Raw genomic sequence first — 20,071 nt, forward strand, 5'->3', positions numbered from 1 at the left:
GGTCGCAGGGAGGGTAGGATAAGTCAAAAGCCCAGTGGCAGGAGTGCTTGCTTGGCTGGGACACTTACATGGCCACCCAAGGCTGAGTCGTACGGGTGGTGATACGGGTATGTTCGTGGTGGGTCCAAGGCTGCAGAGAAAGGAAATTTAATTGAATTGAACATTGAAAAGGGGTGTCGGACGCTAGGGGTTTCATCAACCCGTAAAAAAGCCAGTGATTACCTGAACGGCAATTCGGAGGGCTTGGATCAGCAGGAGCTGTCGGCGTCTGTAGGGAAGGAAGGCAGAGCGGGGGTAAGGTGATGGCCGAGTGTAATAAACTGGCAGAGCAAGAAGAGATCGCACAGGGAGTGTGTGTCTTGTAACGTACCTGAATGAATGCAGACGACGGGGCGATGAATCCTATCGCAGACCGCTGGTGCTCGCAATGAATGCAGGAGCTCAGCGTGGCTCGATGACAGCGCCTGGGATAATGGCAACAGAAGGGGGAGGGGCAGGGGAAACAACACTGGGCGCGCACGCGGGACAGAGGCGGGGCGGGGGGTGTGACTGTCGGTTGCGCTGGCAACGACGGAAAACAGGAAGAGTAATGGTGGGAGCCAAGGCGTATGTGTTAGTCAGCAGCGCCGAGGCATGCACCATGGAAACGGTTCAGAACTGGTCATAGCAGAATGCGAGGAAACCGGGTCAGTTAGAAAAGCGATAGTTGGTATATAGGGGTTACACCATCCATAGTTTTTAGGAAATGAACACAATAATTGCAGTTTCAAGGCCACATATTAAACATTTTAAACAGCTACACTCGCGGACAAAGTTGCATTTACAATGGGAGTTGCACTGGTCGGCCCGAAGAGTGGTGCAGTTTCCAGCGAGGGAATATGAGGGTGTGTCTGCAATTTACAAAACAGTGAAGGTTAGGATCCAGAAAAACGTTCTTATCGACCCAGGGCAACATCATGTCGTGTAGAAGCGTGGCTCAGTGGTTAGAGGCAGCAGACCCAGAAGCTGAGATCGACCATGGACCAGGGTTCAATTCCCCGCCTCGGCGGGTCTCGGGCTCAAAAATTCCACGGACTCGACAATTCTCGCTCTGGGGCCTACTCAACTCACGGGGTCACACTCTGCGACTCTGGGCAATAGCTTGCTTAATCTCCACTATGGCCCCTCGCGGCGGGATGCCTGGCTTTCACCTTGTGGACACCCTGCCGGGGGTAACCCAGCGGTGCCAGGGGATCAACACACCAAAGACCTCGGGTTCTCCTGAGTCAGACCCACAGAAACTTCAGAGTCTTCCAGGTGAAGTCAAAGATTCGTTTATTGGCTGCAACCAAGGTGACAGGGTCCTAGAAGTACGATACAAGTATATTCAGGAGACTGCACACTTTCACAAAGTTAGGCTTCTCTTCTTATACACAATATTTACCCTTTGGCGAAACATTCCTTGGGTGCGTGGTATTTCATTTATGGTTACTGATTACAAAAAGAAAACAGAGTCATGATGACATGTACATATTTCACGTCGTGCTGCCCGTAACAAATCATCCGGCAAGGCCCAACATTTCATCAGATATCGCTGGACCCCTAATAAAAATGGTCACCTCCCCACCATAAAATAAGAGAGAAAAAGGAGTGAAGAAAGATGTGAGCGAGATATGGCAGGTGTGCGTGCTGAAATGGCTTTATGGCCGGTTGGGCCTAGATATTATCTTGCTTGGCCACTGGGAGGGAACTGACCTAACGAGCTCGGCCTGGGGCAATGGTTCTAACTTGTACTGGGGTCAGGAAGAAGTCGATTAAGGAGTATGTGTCCTTGTGGAATCAAATTCGACTGGATTAAGGCCTATGTAGAGGGCAACATGCAACTAAGGGTTCAGAAGGTAAATGACGATTCCGAGGTGAAATTGTCACTCGAATATGCCGAAAATACATGTACTTGATGTACTCGTCATTCTCGGTCTTTTGATACCAAATTCGTCCTATTTCGACGAAGTTTTTATTCTCGAGTCCAATACTATAATATGAATCCAGATTTTTCAGAACCACAGACCCTCCTTTTGCCCTTACATAGGCAATTAATCTATCCTCATGTTAATCTGAGTCCAGATCTATATTCCTAAAGTCATTGAGATGTTGCTGCAACATCATTCTAGTGCTGAGTTCGTGTCTTGACACAGGCTTCCTTACACATGATGTAACACAGAGGCCACATATTGCAGGAGCACACTGTATGCATAGACAGAACAGGAAAAGAATGGCTAAGACCATCCCAATGACCATCAGAATTTTCCATCCCCAGGCAGATATCAGCCCCCAGAACCATCCCATTAATGACCAATCTCCTTTGTCCACATGGATAGATTCGGAAATCTTATGTAGTTTGGAGATGGCCCTGTACACTGTTGGAGCATTATCTGGAATAAAAATGCAACAACTGGACTGGATCAATTTGCATACTCCACCCCGGTCCGCAAGTATTACATCCAAAGCGACTCGGTTCTGAAGGGTCATCAGTCGATCCGACTGGAGCTCAGCAGTCAGGTTACTAAGGGCACCGGCAGTTTCAATCACGGTGGATTCAACTACCCTTGTCAATTGCCTTATGTTTCTGCTGTTAACCATGGCTCCCCAGAACGGCAGAATACCCATTGCAAAGTCACCAAATTCTTGACCCGCAGTGTCTTCTTTACTCAAAACACCTCTAACTACCCTTGTCCGATGGTAATCCGCCGCTGCTGTGTAGGTGGGGGGTAACAGGAATGAAACAAAACATGAGCCCGAGAAGTCAGGGGGCAACCATGTATAGGCTCTATCGTGGCAGATGAAATAAGTACCCTTTGCGGCTAAGAAGGCAGGGGAAGTCTGAGATCCAAAAACATACGTTTCTGTGCAGACACTCTTCCCTAGCTGAGCTCTGGTATTCCTACCAATACCTTGCAGACACAGGTGACCTTGATGGGGTACGATCCAGATAGGGGACGATCTCTTGGCTTGCTGTTTCTCACTCAATGTAGCGCCATATCCGGTCACATTCCAACCTACATATGCAAGTATCTCATCATCTGGGGTATCTTCGTAAGAAGTCACTTCCTTGATCATGTCAACTATACCCTTCACTAGGGCGCTAGTCTTGAGGTTGTCTTTTACAGAACGTAGGGGTTAGATTTCTCTTGCATATATGAACATTATCCTATATGCCCATACTGACCCATTGCGACTAAATGGCAGGACCAAATAGGGGATACCTCTGTCCGTGGTGTGGGGCATGAGACCACACACCCAACAGTTGGTTGTGTTCATTACAAGTTGGTGTTGGTGTAATAGCTGAACGAAGGAGTTATTAATGAACTCTAATCTCCTATTTGATTCGTGGTCAGGCAAAGAGTGGAAAGAATGAGAGGAAACAGTAGGGGGAGGTATGGGCGATGTAGTAGGCGTGAATGTCATATGAGAAGAGAATAAAACACAGCTTATCAAAAACACCATTACGCTAAATAGCATAAAAATACACATTATTATAAAAATTTTCTTTCTCATTGCTTTCAAAAGTCTCTGCTTAAAGTTCATTTGTTTGGCAGCTCTCTCCACATCAGGAAACTCCATCCTCTCTAAGGTGCTGCCCGCGGCGGTAGGTTGTTTCTGCTAAAGGATGCTTCCGTCAGTCTAGGGTGGCTCCCTTCGACCAACTGGAACCAGCAACCTATTGTTGTCAGCTGCACCCAAAAGTCTTTAATCAACCGCGACCCTAGCAGCGGAACCCGGATGGCGGTTCGAAAAAAACAAATCATAAGCAAGTTACCTAGATGGGAGAATCTGCATTTTCAAAATAGCATTTTGGAAGGAAAAACTTATTATTTTATTAGTCCACAGGTTTTTCTCTCGGATCAAAAAAAATAAATCACTTTTACTTTAGTCTGTTTTTCTCGGTCGGAAATTATAGCGTCTTTTTCCGGGTGCTGTCTGGTCCGGAAATAGTAGCTCAGGTTCCACAGAGTTCAATTGTTCTGATGGCGGCGTAGTTTCTTGAAAAATGTCCTTACTGTCACAATCACGTTTAACTTCTTTGACACGTTCATCAGTTGTACGCTTTGAGTCAGTGCCTCCTGTCCGGACCCATTGGTCATGTGGCAGAGGGAAAGGTATTCTCTTACAGTGGATCCCGTGGACCCAATTGGCCTTTCCCTCCACTTTAACAGTCGACCTTGTAGACAGGAGGACGAGGTGCGGTCCGGTCCATCTGGGCTGATCGTTTCTTGTCCTCTGGAAATTCTTGACCAGAACCCAGGAGCCAGGGTCAATGGAGTGACCCGGTGTCTCGGAAACCGGAGGCAAGGTGTTGTGGACCTGTTGATATAAAACACGCAATTTAGCCGTCAATTCATACAGATAGTCGAGCAAAATGGGGTGTTGCAGCTCGCTAAACTTCGTGGGCCTAGGCACTCCCCATATGTTGGCTGGCCGACCAAAGATTATTTCATAGGGGCTGAGTTTCATTCGCGAATGCACAGTCATTCTGGTGGATAGGAGTGCTAAGGGTAGAGCGTCGGGCCATTTAAGACCCGTGCTCGCTTGGATTTTGGCCAATTTAAGTTTAAGCGTGCCATTGTAACATTCCACTAATCCAGCTGATTGGGGGTGATTTGCAGCGTGTAACTTCTGACTAATACCTAGCCCTTCACACACTCGTTTCATCACACAACCCACAAATTCACTTCCGTTGTCCGACCAGACCATTCTAGGCATTCCGAATCTGGGGAAGAACTCTTTCACAAGGGCTTTCGCTGTGGACAAGGCAGTATTGTCCCTTAGGGGATAGGCTTCTACCCACCTTGAGAAGGCGCAAACAACCACGAGCACATATTTTAAGTTGTTGCACCTCTCCATGTGTATGAAATCTAGCTGCAAAACCTCGAACGGATACGTAGGAGGTGCGAAATGACCAGCTGGAGTTGGGGTTCCCCTACCAGGATTGTGTTTCAGACATACCATGCAATTCTTGACAACATTCTCTGCACACTTGGGAATCCCTGAATTCTTCCACACTGGGGCCAACAACTCGCAAATCCCTTTCGCGCTGATATGGGCCATCCCATGAGCCATTGTAACCACTGCAGGCACATATGCATCGGGTAACATCCATCTTTGTTGCTCTGTAGATTCAATCCAACAACCATTTGCATCCATTCTCCCTGTACTTTCTTTCCACATGCTTAACTCTTTCTCCGTGGCCTCAGCTTGGATGGACTTCACACTTTCTATTGTGTCTTCACATATTCCAACATCACCAGTCCATCTTTCTGGGCTCGCAACATACATTCGGCTCATCACATTCTTTGCCGTTTCTTTAGCAGTTTCATCAGCAAATGCATTTCCACGACCAACATCATCGATCACTTTCTTGTGTGCACTACATTTTACAACTGCTACTTTCAGGGGCAACGTCAGTGATTCAAGAAGCTCATTCACCAACTGACCATGCTGAATTTTAGCTCCATGCGAAGTCAGGAACCCACGCTCTCTCCATAATCGACCAAAACTATGAGCCACTCCAAAAGCATACTGACTGTCGGTATAGACAGTCACTTTCATTCCTTTCGATAACACACATGCTCTTGTTAACGCCACGAGTTCGGCGGCTTGAGCCGAACCATGTGGTATTCGCGCAGTTTCAACAATTGTGTGCAGAGTTGTGACAGCATATGCTGTAGTCACGTTACCATTTGGGAGTTTAAAGCATGACCCATCCACTCATAATGTACCATCACATTCAGCGAGAGGAGTATCGAATAGATCAACTCTCCCTTTGGTTTCCTCCTCCGTTCTGAGGAAACAATCGTGCTGTTCTGAAACATCCGATTCCTCAGCAATTGGTAACAATGTGGCTATGTTCAGAGTACTGCATCTTTTGATGTGCACATGGCTTGCTAGTAGCGTCAATTCATAACTGGACAGTCGAGCACTAGTTAAGTGCTGTGTCTTAGTCCTATTTAACAATGTGTCTACTGCATGCGGAACCATCACGATTAGTGTATTATTCATTACTAGACCTGCAGACTGTCGAATAGAAACAGCTGCTGCTGCTGTGGCCCTTAGACAACTTGGCAATGCTCGTGCTACCGGATCCAAAGTTGACGAAAAATAGGCGCATGGCCGTTGTCTATCTCCGTATAACTGAGTCAGCACAGACAATGCACAGCCCTCCTTCTCGTGGACATATAATGTGAAAGGCTTACTGTAGTTGGGGTTACCTAACACAGGGGCCGAACATAATGCTGTGCGTAATTCGAGAAAACTTTTCTGACACTCATCGGACCAAGGAATGGGATTGGGTGTATTTGTACACGTTAATGCCACCAAGGGTTTGGCTAATAACGAAAAATTTGGAATCCACTGTCTACAGTACGATGTAATGCCCAAGAAAGCGCGTACTTCTCTCTGCGTTCTTGGCACATTTAATTTCGCTATTGCCTGAATTCTTTCTGGGGTCAGTTTCCTTCCCTCCTTCGATAAGAGATGACCTAAGTAGGTCACTTCTTGTCGGCAATATTGGAGCTTGGAAAGTGACACCTTGTGATGTAGATCACATAGATGACGCAGTAGTGCCAATGTGGCCATTTTACATATTTTCTCAGTATCCGCGGCTATGAGCAAATCGTCCACGTACTGTACGAGAGTGGCACCTTTGGGCAGAACCATTGCGTCAAGCTGACTTTTCAGAGCTTGACTGTATATTGAGGGGCTCTCACAGTAGCCTTGAGGAGCGCGTTTAAAGCGGAAACTGCGACCACCTAAACTAAAGGAAAAAATATCCCTGCTTTCCTCAGCAATCGGGATACTGAAGAAAGCATTCTTCAGGTCAATCACCGAAAACCAGGATGCGGATGCTGGAATCATAGTCAATAATGTTGTAATGTCGGGGACAACTGGGAATTGTGGCACCACTATCTTATTTACTTCCCTAAGATCAATCACAAATCTATACACAGGTGGCTGAGAAGGGTCAGTTCGTTTTAAAACAGGCAGAACAGGACTATTGCAAACATTGCCTCGTGTTTCTTCAATTACGTCTTTCTAAATTAACTCGTAAACAATCGCTAGCAAAGCTTTTTCGCCCTCATTGGATATTCTGTATTGGGGAATTCGTGGCATTTTGACATTCGGCTTCAATGTTACAACATATGGTGGAATTTCTAAAAGACCTACATCATTTGGACCAGTAGCCCAAAGAATATCCGGAAGAAGTACCAATTCTGTTGGAAGCGTATTTCTCGACAAATACATGGGAGAAACCACTTTCTTTCCCAAAGTCAGTTGTACTCCTGAGGGAGAACAGTACAAAGTCGCATACAATCTTTTTAGCAAATCTAATCCTAGCAAATTTTCACCACAACCTGTTGTCAAAATAAGGGGTGCTTCGAATTCACAAGGACCAACAGAAAGAGATAAAGGGTCAGAAATCGGATTTCTAACCGGGGCGCCAGAAAAACCTACGGAAACGTTCATTTCGCCAGACAAAGGTGCGCCAGGGAGTTTGGAGTGCATAATAGAACTCTTTGTAGCACCAGTATCCAACAGAAAAGGTTCTGACACACCCGATGTAATCACCTCAACGTAAGGTCCACTCTGATCTACTGGAACTGAAACAACTCCCTCTCTTCGTCTAAGGCTGTCCTAGCAATCGTTATTCTCCCACTGCTCATTTTCTGTGTAATACTCATCGACGTAGTATTGAGCTGTCCTGTCAGATACGTTATTTTGCTGGTCAAACCTGTTCATAGAGTTTTGTGGTGGAAGGGGACGTGCGTCCTGAGGGGTGTTTCCACGCCCTCTACCTCTAGGCGCTTGCTGACTACCACGACCTCTTACACCAGAAAATTCGTTTGTTCGTTGTGGCAGGGCAGGACAGTCATATTTGTAATGACCTTCTTGTTTGCAGTATAAACACTGATTGGGACCTACGCGGTTTTGATTGTAATCGAATCTCTGCAAGTTTCTCTGAGGCTGCTGAAAAGTGTTCCGGTAGTGATTCGGACCATTATTATTTTTATTACCACCACCACGTGGAGGATAGGCTTGCTGTAGCAAAACCTTCGTTTTGAGTTCTCTAGTTTTCTTCTCTACTTTATCTTTCTCATCCTTGTCTCTATTCTCGTAGTACTGTGCGGTAGCTAATATCTGGGCTGAAGATGAGACTGCCCAAGAGCTTTCTGAATCTTTCAATTTTCTACACAAGTCTGGAAGCAGATTGTGCACAAATTTATCGACAAACAATCTCTGGCCACCTTCTGTGGTCATATCTTGACCGCTGTGGTCAATGAATGTTTCTTCAAATCTGGTGAAGAAATCTGACACAGTTTCTTCTTTCTTTTGCTTGCATGCAGATAACTTATCCCAATTTACACGTATCGCAGGCATTATTGTCTTCATGTAATCTACTATCCTACCAGGTAGTTCCGCTATCAGGGGCTCAGGCTTGGCACCACCAACTTGTCGTGCGTCTGCAACAGTAATATTAGCCCACGTGTCACCTAATTCCTGGTCATGATCTTCATGACGAATTTTTCCCCATAAAGGCTGTGGAACGACGTTCCCGAATAACATATCGATATCGGCTAAATTCATAATACATGATCCAGCAGTTTGCGACAATTCTTTATAGTAGCCTGCAGGATTTTTACGCGGGTCTGGTAGTGTTTGTTTGAGTGCTAAAACTTCTGCTCGCTTCCATGGAACATGTACCCATACTCGGTGAAAGTGGGGCAGGACAGGTGGGACAGCTGTCGCGTCACCCTCTCTCCATTGTGGGGGAACTTCTCTCATAGGGTATTGTCGTGCCTTTTTCCTACTAGATGCACTAGATTCTGATGGTGACCCAGAACTACTTCCCTTACTTCGATGTGATAATAGCATTTCAATTGCTTCTTCTACATCGGGACCTACAATCATACCCAGACTAAACTTAAACCTTAAACGACACATCTCTTGTGGGAGGCAATCCTGATCATTGTCTTCTAAATCCTCGCAAAGAAAAACACACATCTGTTCGAACACATATCTCTGTGTCACTGTTTCCCATTGATGGAAAACTTCCATGACAGACTGTAAATCATATTTTGCAGTCTCCAAGACCCATTTCCGAGCTAAACTATTCAGGGAATCTCTCTCCTGATAATCGGGCAGTTGACATCGCAACTGTCTTCTTCCTATGTTAGGGGTCGTAGCAGGCGACCCGAAAAGTGGTAAAAGAAGATTAGTAACAGTACTGGCCATTTTCTGCCGAAAGGAAGGTGAAACGGGAGAACAAACAGATGAAAGAACGGGGTGAGGTAAAGCGGGTGCAGAGATGGCAGAAGAGGTATGAGAAATAATAGATGTGGTACTAGGCAAAATCATAGAAGGGGCATTTGTAGAAAGTACAGTAGGCAAGATCGTAGAAAACACAGGGGCAACAGAAGTGGTCGGTGGGCCTGGAGGAGGCTGCACCGAAGAAGTAGGAGCCAGCTGAAGAACAGCTGGTAGGTGCTGTGGAAGAGCCAGAGGCGCAGCTTGTGCAACTAAAGGTTGCGGGGGTGCTGTAGCATTCTGCGCATAGGGCGGTGGTGAAGTTAACAATTGCGACATTAATTGGTCTTTTTCACGCTCTTTTGCTGTCCCTTGCTGAAGAGACGGCAAAACTGGATAGCACTTATCTATTGCCATTTTACGTTGCCTGTGCAATTGTTCATTTATCTGCTCTTCCTCATTATCTTTAAGCTGTACGGCAGCTTGCATTACTGAAAGTCCCTCTTCTCTCTTATTTTTCTTAGCTAATTTAATTTCTTTTTGTTTGGCTTCTTTGCGCCATATGCGGAAAGAGTCAAACATCGCCGGCCGGGCTTTCTTTTTGAAGAGTTTAACTTCAAGGTTGTCTAAAATTTCAGAATCAAAGCTACCATATTGGGGCCATTTTAAAACACCGTCTTTCCTAGTGTATTTAATCCATACCTCGTTGTAAACGATGGGGCCTACCCCATGTTTAGCGTACAGCTCGTAAGTCGGAGTTCCAACTGGAGGAACCGGACATGAGTCCTCCAATCGGGAGTCCCTATTATTACTACCAAGACAAAACAAATTTCCGAGTCTAAGACTAGGCATCCTTCTTCTCTAGTCTAGTTCCAAAACTTCAAAGGAGTTATCGATTACGATATTGCTCGTGAAAACACGAGTCCTTCGGTTATGGTGCTTGCAAGAACCAATAAAAACCTTTATGTATCTCTAAGATATCACAAAGTAAGTCCAACTAAGGACTAGGAGACGCTCCACTTATACTTAACTGAAATTTATCGATGGCTTCACCAGAAGACTCGTCTCAGCGTTTCGCTCTACCGAAAATTTCAAGGGTCCAACATCAGGGCGATAGCCAGGGCAGCAGTCCTTGTAGCCGTCGAGAAGCGGGGAACCTCGCAGTAAAGACCTTCGGACCACGTCGACATGCAGGGGTCGATGAGGTGGTGGGCCCTCCTCCGGAATTTTCACACCAAGCTCCTCACGATCTTCAGGCTGATTGGTACCACTGGAATCGCCCCAACGCTGGGCGCCAAATGAGGTACTGGGTTTTTAGGAACCGGTACCGAACCGGTAACCCAGCGGTGCCAGGGGATCAACACACCTAAGACCTCGGGTTCTCCTGAGTCAGACCCACAGAAACTTCAGAGTCTTCCAGGTGAAGTCAAAGATTCGTTTATTGGCTGCAACCAAGGTGACAGGGTCCTAGAAGTACGATACAAGTATATTCAGGAGACTGCACACTTTCACAAAGTTAGGCTTCTCTTCTTATACACAATATTTACCCTTTGGCGAAACATTCCTTGGGTGCGTGGTATTTCATTTATGGTTACTGATTACAAAAAGAAAACAGAGTCATGATGACATGTACATATTTCACGTCGTGCTGCCCGTAACAAATCATCCGGCAAGGCCCAACATTTCATCAGATATCGCTGGACCCCTAATAAAAATGGTCACCTCCCCACCATAAAATAAGAGAGAAAAAGGAGTGAAGAAAGATGTGAGCGAGATATGGCAGGTGTGCGTGCTGAAATGGCTTTATGGCCGGTTGGGCCTAGATATTATCTTGCTTGGCCACTGGGAGGGAACTGACCTAACGAGCTCGGCCTGGGGCAATGGTTCTAACTTGTACTGGGGTCAGGAAGAAGTCGATTAAGGAGTATGTGTCCTTGTGGAATCAAATTCGACTGGATTAAGGCCTATGTAGAGGGCAACATGCAACTAAGGGTTCAGAAGGTAAATGACGATTTCGAGGTGAAATTGTCACTCGAATATGCCGAAAATACATGTACTTGATGTACTCGTCATTCTCGGTCTTTTGATACCAAATTCGTCCTATTTCGACAAAGTTTTTATTCTCGAGTCCAATACTATAATATGAATCCAGATTTTTCAGAACCACAGGATGTGGTAGTATTGTCTTACCGAGGAACAGAGGGATGGCACAGAGAGAAGCTGTCTCTGAACATAATAGTTGCCCCTCAGTATGAAGTCATTCTGGGAATGCCCTGGCTCAGCTACCATAACCCTTTGATCGATTGGAATACGAAAGAGGTTCGGTTTGTGTCAGAAATATGCAAGGAACATCTGGACTCCTCCCAGATACCGCCTACGGCAGCCTTCTTTCTTCCAGTAGTGGTGGCTACTGCCGCGGAGAAAGAAGTCATCTTACCCTAGGAGTATCAGGGCTTCGAGGATGTTTTTAGTGAGAGCCAGGCAGAACAACTACCCCCACACCGGTTGTATGATTGTCAGATAGATCTGGTGAAGGGAGCCACGTTGCCGTCTTGTCGTGTTTACGCCCTGTCGGTGCCAGAGACAGCCCACCTAAAAGAATACCTCGATCACTATGTCAAGATCGGGTTCATCAGACCCTCCAGATCTCCTGCAGCCTCTCCTTTGTTTTTTATTAAAAAAGCAAACGGAGACTTAAGAGCCTGCGTGGACTATAGAGTGCTAAACAAGAACACCGTACGAAACCGATACCCTTTACCCCTTAAGTTTAAGTTTAAAATATTTGTAGAGCGCAATGTACACCTGAGCGGTTTCTTGGCGCTGAGATAGCAGACAACCTACTTGGCGGAGTCAATCGCTGAGACATGGGCTGAAGGAAGGGAAGGTTTAAGACAGAAAGGCCTGAGTAAATAAAAATGTTTTCAGGGATTTGCGAAAAATGGAATACTGGGTGAAGGACCTAAGATGGAAGGGGAGGGAATTCCAGAATACAGGGGCGAGGGTAGAAAATTTAGAGCCGCCCTGTTTTTTTTTGTATAAGAATAACAGGAGGGGACCCATAGACCACGTTGGGATGGGTGTATACTGTAAATTAGAACAATTCCCAACAGGTATCAATTAGAAGACAGTTTCAAAGGTGTATGCAATATGCATTATAAAAAATTCACAGAAAGGAGTCTCTGCGATTTTTGAAAAAGGGTATTATTCACCACTTTAAGAGCAAGGCGGGTCTATTGCATAGTAATACAGTTAAACAGCACTGTACAGATCAAATCGTGTGACAACCCGATGGCACTTGGTGAGAAGTGATATATAAACAAATATATACAGTGAGTGAAAGTGATAGTGCAAGTGCTGGGGTGAGACAGCGTGATCGGCGCGTAGTGACAATTGGTGAAATTTATAAAGTCGTGGCTCCAAGGATCAAGTTGTAATCACTTAAAACAAGAATAGGTCAATTTTCCAGGAGTACAAAACATAATGGGCGCCATAGAATTTAAGCTGTGTGGTCGACGGCGTTTCGATCCCCGTCAGTCGGGATCGTCATCAGGACTGGGTTGTCGATAAAACAGTGCTGTGGGGGGAAAAGAAGGGCTGGTAAGTGGGGGGGCAGGTAAACGAGTGCGGGGTGGGATGGTAAAGCGCGTGCGTTAATTAATTAGGAGCGGGAGGCGCGCAGATAAGTGGTAATAGCCAGGTCAGGAGACAATTGGCTAAAGATGTCCAGTCGGTGCAAATGAGGACGCAATGGGTCCGGACTTAGGGCAAGGACTGATGATGTTGAGCGCACTCGGGTAGGAGGCGAGCGCGGGAGCTACCCAACGATCAATTAGGGAGGTATCTGGCAGAGCACTAGCGCGGTCGCAGGGAGGGTAGGATAAGTCAAAAGCCCAGTGGCAGGAGTGCTTGCTTGGCTGGGACACTTACATGGCCACCCAAGGCTGAGTCGTACGGGTGGTGATACGGGTATGTTCGTGGTGGGTCCAAGGCTGCAGAGAAAGGAAATTTAATTGAATTGAACATTGAAAAGGGGTGTCGGACGCTAGGGGTTTCATCAACCCGTAAAAAAGCCAGTGATTACCTGAACAGCAATTCGGAGGGCTTGGATCAGCAGGAGCTGTCGGCGTCTGTAGGGAAGGAAGGCAGAGCGGGGGTAAGGTGATGGCCGAGTGTAATAAACTGGCAGAGCAAGAAGAGATCGCACAGGGAGTGCGTGTCTTGTAACGTACCTGAATGAATGCAGACGACGGGGCGATGAATCCTATCGCAGACCGCTGGTGCTCGCAATGAATGCAGGAGCTCAGCGTGGCTCGATGACAGCGCCTGGGATAATGGCAACAGAAGGGGGAGGGGCAGGGGAAACAACACTGGGCGCGCACGCGGGACAGAGGCGGGGCGGGGGGTGTGACTGTCGGTTGCGCTGGCAACGACGGAAAACAGGAAGAGTAATGGTGGGAGCCAAGGCGTATGTGTTAGTCAGCAGCGCCGAGGCATGCACCATGGAAACGGTTCAGAACTGGTCATAGCAGAATGCGAGGAAACCGGGTCAGTTAGAAAAGCGATAGTTGGTATATAGGGGTTACACCATCCATAGTTTTTAGGAAATGAACACAATAATTGCAGTTTCAAGGCCACATATTAAACATTTTAAACAGCTACACTCGCGGACAAAGTTGCATTTACAATGGGAGTTGCACTGGTCGGCCCGAAGAGTGGTGCAGTTTCCAGCGAGGGAATATGAGGGTGTGTCTGCAATTTACAAAACAGTGAAGGTTAGGATCCAGAAAAACGTTCTTATCGACCCAGGGCAACATCATGTCGTGTAGAAGCGTGGCTCAGTGGTTAGAGGCAGCAGACCCAGAAGCTGAGATCGACCATTGACCAGGGTTCAATTCCCCGCCTCGGCGGGTCTCGGGCTCAAAAATTCCACGGACTCGACAATTCTCGCTCTGGGGCCTACTCAACTCACGGGGTCACACTCTGCGACTCTGGGCAATAGCTTGCTTAATCTCCACTACGGCCCCTCGCGGCGGGATGCCTGGCTTTCACCTTGTGGACACCCTGCCGGGGTTTCTCACAGGGGAATACCAGGACGGGTTCCCTAAGCAAGCGCCGGGACGCTCACGGGCAGCTGTGCGCTTTACAAGTCCAGCACATTTACATTTACATTTGTTGGAGAAAACAGTATTTACATAAAGTTCATGTTCTGCAAGTTCTAACCACTTTTGCCAGTGCCTTCCCTGCACAAATACATGAATGATCTGCCAATACAATCATGGGTTACAATGGTGGGCAGAAGGGCAGTGTGGTTTAAAACCGGAGGGTTAATTACATGAAGATCTAAGAGTGGCTCAGTGTGAAAGCATGGTGGGATAATGGCCTAGTATCATATTTTAGAGTTCGTGGAGCGAGACAGGCTCAATTTGGCAGGTAGTGAGGAACTAATGTTTTAAGACTACGTAGTTTATTGAGCAATATGGTCTGCAGTCTGGGGTTATGTGTCCCAGGAGTTCTAGATGGTAGTAGGGCACAATTTAGACAGTAATCGTGTTATTCCACTCATCAAAAGTGTTGAGACCATGATTGACAGAGTCCACTCGTGAAATCCATTTGCATTCTGCTCTATTCAGAAGGGTAGTCATGTTGCCCCCTCTGATGGGTAGTGTGGGTTTCTCGATGACCGTCCATCTCAGGTCTGTGTCAGCATGTGATTTCTCCAAAAAGTGTGTGACAAGGGGAGCTGTAAGAACCTTGCAGTTGATCCTACTTTTATGCTGGATTATCCTTTGTTTGACCATTTGGGTGGTTTGGCCAATGTAGAGGAGGTCACAGGGACAGCGGATGGCATAGATGACATTTTGGGTTTTGCAGTTAGAGTGGTGTGTGAGTTGGTGGGTTTGTCCATTGTAAAAGAATTCCTTTGTATTAGCAGTCAACTCGCAAACACTGCAGGATTGGCATTTGAAGTGTCCAAGTACTGGATCCAAACCCCAGGCGGCGGTGATGGTGTGTCTTTCCGTAGAGGTAGAAGGCCAAGTAATGGCTCGTACCAGATGGTTGGCGATGTTGTTGCCCCTTTGGTATGAAAATAGAGGTGGCTCCTGGAATTGTTCTTCAGATCGTAGAATGGGCCAATTTTTCTTAATTATTTTGGAAACTTTGTTGCTGTCCGGGCTGTATACTGAGACAAAGGGGATTCTGGTCATAGTCTTTTTGTTGTTGTTTGGTACCAGCAGATCCTCGCGATGATTATACCAGGCCCGTTTCTTGGCTTTTGTGACCAGGCGTCTGGGATAGCCTCTGTTGGTTAGCTTGGTGACCAGTATATCTGCCTCCCTGAAATAGTCTTTTCGCCATTTGCAGTTTCGGCGAATCCTTAGGAACTGGCCGTAGGGTAGGCCATCTCGTAGGCCTCTGGGGTGGTAGCTTGAGTAATGTAATAGAGTATTACATTCTGTGGATTTTCGAAAGAGCAGAGTACCCAGTGCGCCGTCTTCCGCATGAATTGTGACATCAAGGAATGGTAGATCATTATTTTTCCATTCACTGGTGAATTTTAAATGTTCCTGGGCAGTATTCAACCAGTCGACAAAGAGTAAAAGGGTGTCTGATGTTCCGTTCCAAATTAATAGAATATCATCTATGTACCGGCGCCACAGATGGATTTGGGGCCGGTACAGATTAATGGAGTTTAGGATCAAAGATTTCTCCATGTCGTGAACAAATAGAATAGCAAAGTTGGGTGCGAAGCAAGCGCCCATGGATACTCCTTTCACCTGTAGGTAGTAGCTGTTTTTGTACATGAAGTAATTGTTCTGCAGGGCAACACGTAGGAGGTCCATGATGAAATCAGTCGGGATCTGAGTGGGTTGTGGTCTGGAAAGTAAAAGGTTTTTGATTACCTCGAGTCCTTCACGGTGGGGGATGTTAGTATAAAGAGACTCGATGTCCATACTAACCAATAGCTGGGACTCTTGATCAAAGGGCTGGTCTTTTATGGTGTTAATGAGGTCCATCGTGTCACATATGTATGTGTCTGTGACAGGTACGAATTCTTTAATAATCGAATCTAGATATTTCCCAAGAGGTTCCAGTATCGACCCGCATCCAGATACGATGGGGCGTCCAGGGGGATTCCTGGCGTCCTTGTGTATTTTGGGAAGGACGTACAGGACTGGTGTTCTTGGGTGTGGGTTATTAAGGTATTCAAATTCCTTCTTTGTTATGATATTGCGATCCTTGGCTGTAGTAGTGATTGAAAGGATCTTTAGTTTGATATCTGTCAGGGGATCTCTTGTTAGGATTCGATAATGTTCGGTGTTGGTGAGTTGCCGTTCAATCTCCTGGTCATATTGAGTGTTATTTAGAACAACAATGCCACCGCCCTTGTCTGCGGGCTTGATGACGATCTCGCAATTGTTTTTGAGGGAGTTAAGAGCTTCTTTTTCTGTTAAGGGAAGATTGTAAGGGATGAACCGAGGTGTAGCTTTGAGGTCCATAACTTCCTTCATTACTAGTCTTTCAAAGGCCAGTATTTCAGGTGGCATCTGGTTGGACGGAGGATTGAAGGTGGAGGGCAGCCGGAAGGGGGAAATTAGGCCCGTCCTGGAGTCTGGTTTGTCGGCAAAGAATTGTTTTAGCCGAATTCTCCTGAAGAATTTGAGAAGGTTTGATTGCAACTCTAGAAAATTGGTTCTTACAGTAGGTACAAAAGATAGTCCTCGGGACAGTAGAGTAGTTTCTTTGTGTGTCAAGATGTGGTTGGACAGATTGAAGATGGGGATTGTCATCTCGATGGGGCATGTTGCATTATTTATTGAGGAGGGCCCCATTGGTAATAGCGGTTGCGTGTTTGGCGGTTGCTTGGTACTTGAGGTTGGTATTGTCTTCCTCTGGTTGCAGGATTTTGTGGTGGTGGTTGGCCGCGTCCTCGGCCTCGGGCTAAAAAACCAGGTGGTAAGAGTGGTTGTGGTCCTGAAGTTGAGGCGGACGTAGAGGCGTCTGTGTCGTCTCCAGAGCTGTTGGATGAGACGGAGAAGGTAACTCGTTGGTTATTTCTAAAGCGGCGACAGTTGCGTGTTCTGGGAGGGTTCTGTTGAGTGTTATAGAACTCCTCATTCAGATAGGGGTATGTGTTCTCCACTTTGTAGTTTTTAATGTCTTTTTCTATTTTGTTTACTTTTTTGTTTACTTTAAATGTATTGAAGGTAGAGATGGTGTTGTTGATTTTTTCTAGTAGACTCTTGGCGTCAGTGATGGTAGTATCTGCTTGGATTTGTTTCTCTAGTTGGTCAATTTCTTCTAGTTCTAAATGGCTGTGTTCAATAGCCGTATCTATACCCAGGACCATCCAATGCCTGGAGCATGTAGTCGCTAGATAGCTGAAGTTGGTTCTGAACTTGGGGTCCTGGGTAAAGATGGCTGGGGTGTTGCGGATTTGTAACCCTAGGGGGATAACTCCTGAACGCAGGTAATCCGTCAGCATTCGTGCATGTAGATCAGTCCTGATCTGCTTCTTTTTAAGCTTTTCAAGTTTGTCCAAAAGTACACGGGAGGTGTTGGGGGCAGGGGTGGAAGAAGTCGAGGCTTGCGCTCCCGAGAGTAAAGAGGGACCGGCCAAGCGTGACTGAATATATTCTTCTGAATAGGTGAGGGACTCCTTAGACATCTTGTGTAAGCCAAAAGGTATTATACAGATGTGTGCCTATATTATTGAGGCATTAACAGTGAAGTACACTAAGGTACTGCTCTCGCAGCTGTGCAGCTGCTCCTAATATGTATAAGAATAACAGGAGGGGACCCATAGACCACGTTGGGATGGGTGTATACTGTAAATTAGAACAATTCCCAACAGGTATCAATTAGAAGACAGTTTCAAAGGTGTATGCAATATGCATTACAAAAAATGAACAGAAAGGAGTCTCTGCGATTTTTGAAAAAGGGTATTATTCACCACTTTAAGAGCAAGGTGGGTCTATTGCATAGTAATACAGTTAAATAGCACTGTACAGATCAAATCGTGTGACAACCCGATGGCACTTGGTGAGAAGTGATATATATACAAATATATACAGTGAGTGAAAGTGATAGTGCAAGTGCTGGGGTGAGACAGCGTGATCGGCGCGTAGTGACAATTGGTGAAATTTATAAAGTCGTGGCTCCAAGGATCAAGTTGTAATCACTTAAAACAAGAATAGGTCAATTTTCCAGGAGTACAAAACATAATGGGCGCCATAGAATTTAAGCTGTGTGGTCGACGGCGTTTCGATCCCCGTCAGTCGGGATCGTCATCAGGACTGGGTTGTCGATAAAACAGTGCTGTGGGGGGAAAAGAAGGGCTGGTAAGTGGGGGGGCAGGTAAACGAGTGCGGGGTGGGATGGTAAAGCGCGTGCGTTAATTAATTAGGAGCGGGAGGCGCGCAGATAAGTGGTAATAGCCAGGTCAGGAGACAATTGGCTAAAGATGTCCAGTCGGTGCAAATGAGGACGCAATGGGTCCGGACTTAGGGCAAGGACTGATGATGTTGAGCGCACTCGGGTAGGAGGCGAGCGCGGGAGCTACCCAACGATCAATTAGGGAGGTATCTGGCAGAGCACTAGCGCGGTCGCAGGGAGGGTAGGATAAGTCAAAAGCCCAGTGGCAGGAGTGCTTGCTTGGCTGGGACACTTACATGGCCACCCAAGGCTGAGTCGTACGGGTGGTGATACGGGTATGTTCGTGGTGGGTCCAAGGCTGCAGAGAAAGGAAATTTAATTGAATTGAACATTGAAAAGGGGTGTCGGACGCTAGGGGTTTCATCAACCCGTAAAAAAGCCAGTGATTACCTGAACAGCAATTCGGAGGGCTTGGATCAGCAGGAGCTGTCGGCGTCTGTAGGGAAGGAAGGCAGAGCGGGGGTAAGGTGATGGCCGAGTGTAATAAACTGGCAGAGCAAGAAGAGATCGCACAGGGAGTGCGTGTCTTGTAACGTACCTGAATGAATGCAGACGACGGGGCGATGAATCCTATCGCAGACCGCTGGTGCTCGCAATGAATGCAGGAGCTCAGCGTGGCTCGATGACAGCGCCTGGGATAATGGCAACAGAAGGGGGAGGGGCAGGGGAAACAACACTGGGCGCGCACGCGGGACAGAGGCGGGGCGGGGGGTGTGACTGTCGGTTGCGCTGGCAACGACGGAAAACAGGAAGAGTAATGGTGGGAGCCAAGGCGTATGTGTTAGTCAGCAGCGCCGAGGCATGCACCATGGAAACGGTTCAGAACTGGTCATAGCAGAATGCGAGGAAACCGGGTCAGTTAGAAAAGCGATAGTTGGTATATAGGGGTTACACCATCCATAGTTTTTAGGAAATGAACACAATAATTGCAGTTTCAAGGCCACATATTAAACATTTTAAACAGCTACACTCGCGGACAAAGTTGCATTTACAATGGGAGTTGCACTGGTCGGCCCGAAGAGTGGTGCAGTTTCCAGCGAGGGAATATGAGGGTGTGTCTGCAATTTACAAAACAGTGAAGGTTAGGATCCAGAAAAACGTTCTTATCGACCCAGGGCAACATCATGTCGTGTAGAAGCGTGGCTCAGTGGTTAGAGGCAGCAGACCCAGAAGCTGAGATCGACCATTGACCAGGGTTCAATTCCCCGCCTCGGCGGGTCTCGGGCTCAAAAATTCCACGGACTCGACAATTCTCGCTCTGGGGCCTACTCAACTCACGGGGTCACACTCTGCGACTCTGGGCAATAGCTTGCTTAATCTCCACTACGGCCCCTCGCGGCGGGATGCCTGGCTTTCA

This window comes from Lissotriton helveticus, chromosome 7 (assembly GCF_964261635.1).
Source record: "Lissotriton helveticus chromosome 7, aLisHel1.1, whole genome shotgun sequence".
NCBI lineage: Eukaryota > Metazoa > Chordata > Amphibia > Caudata > Salamandridae > Lissotriton > Lissotriton helveticus.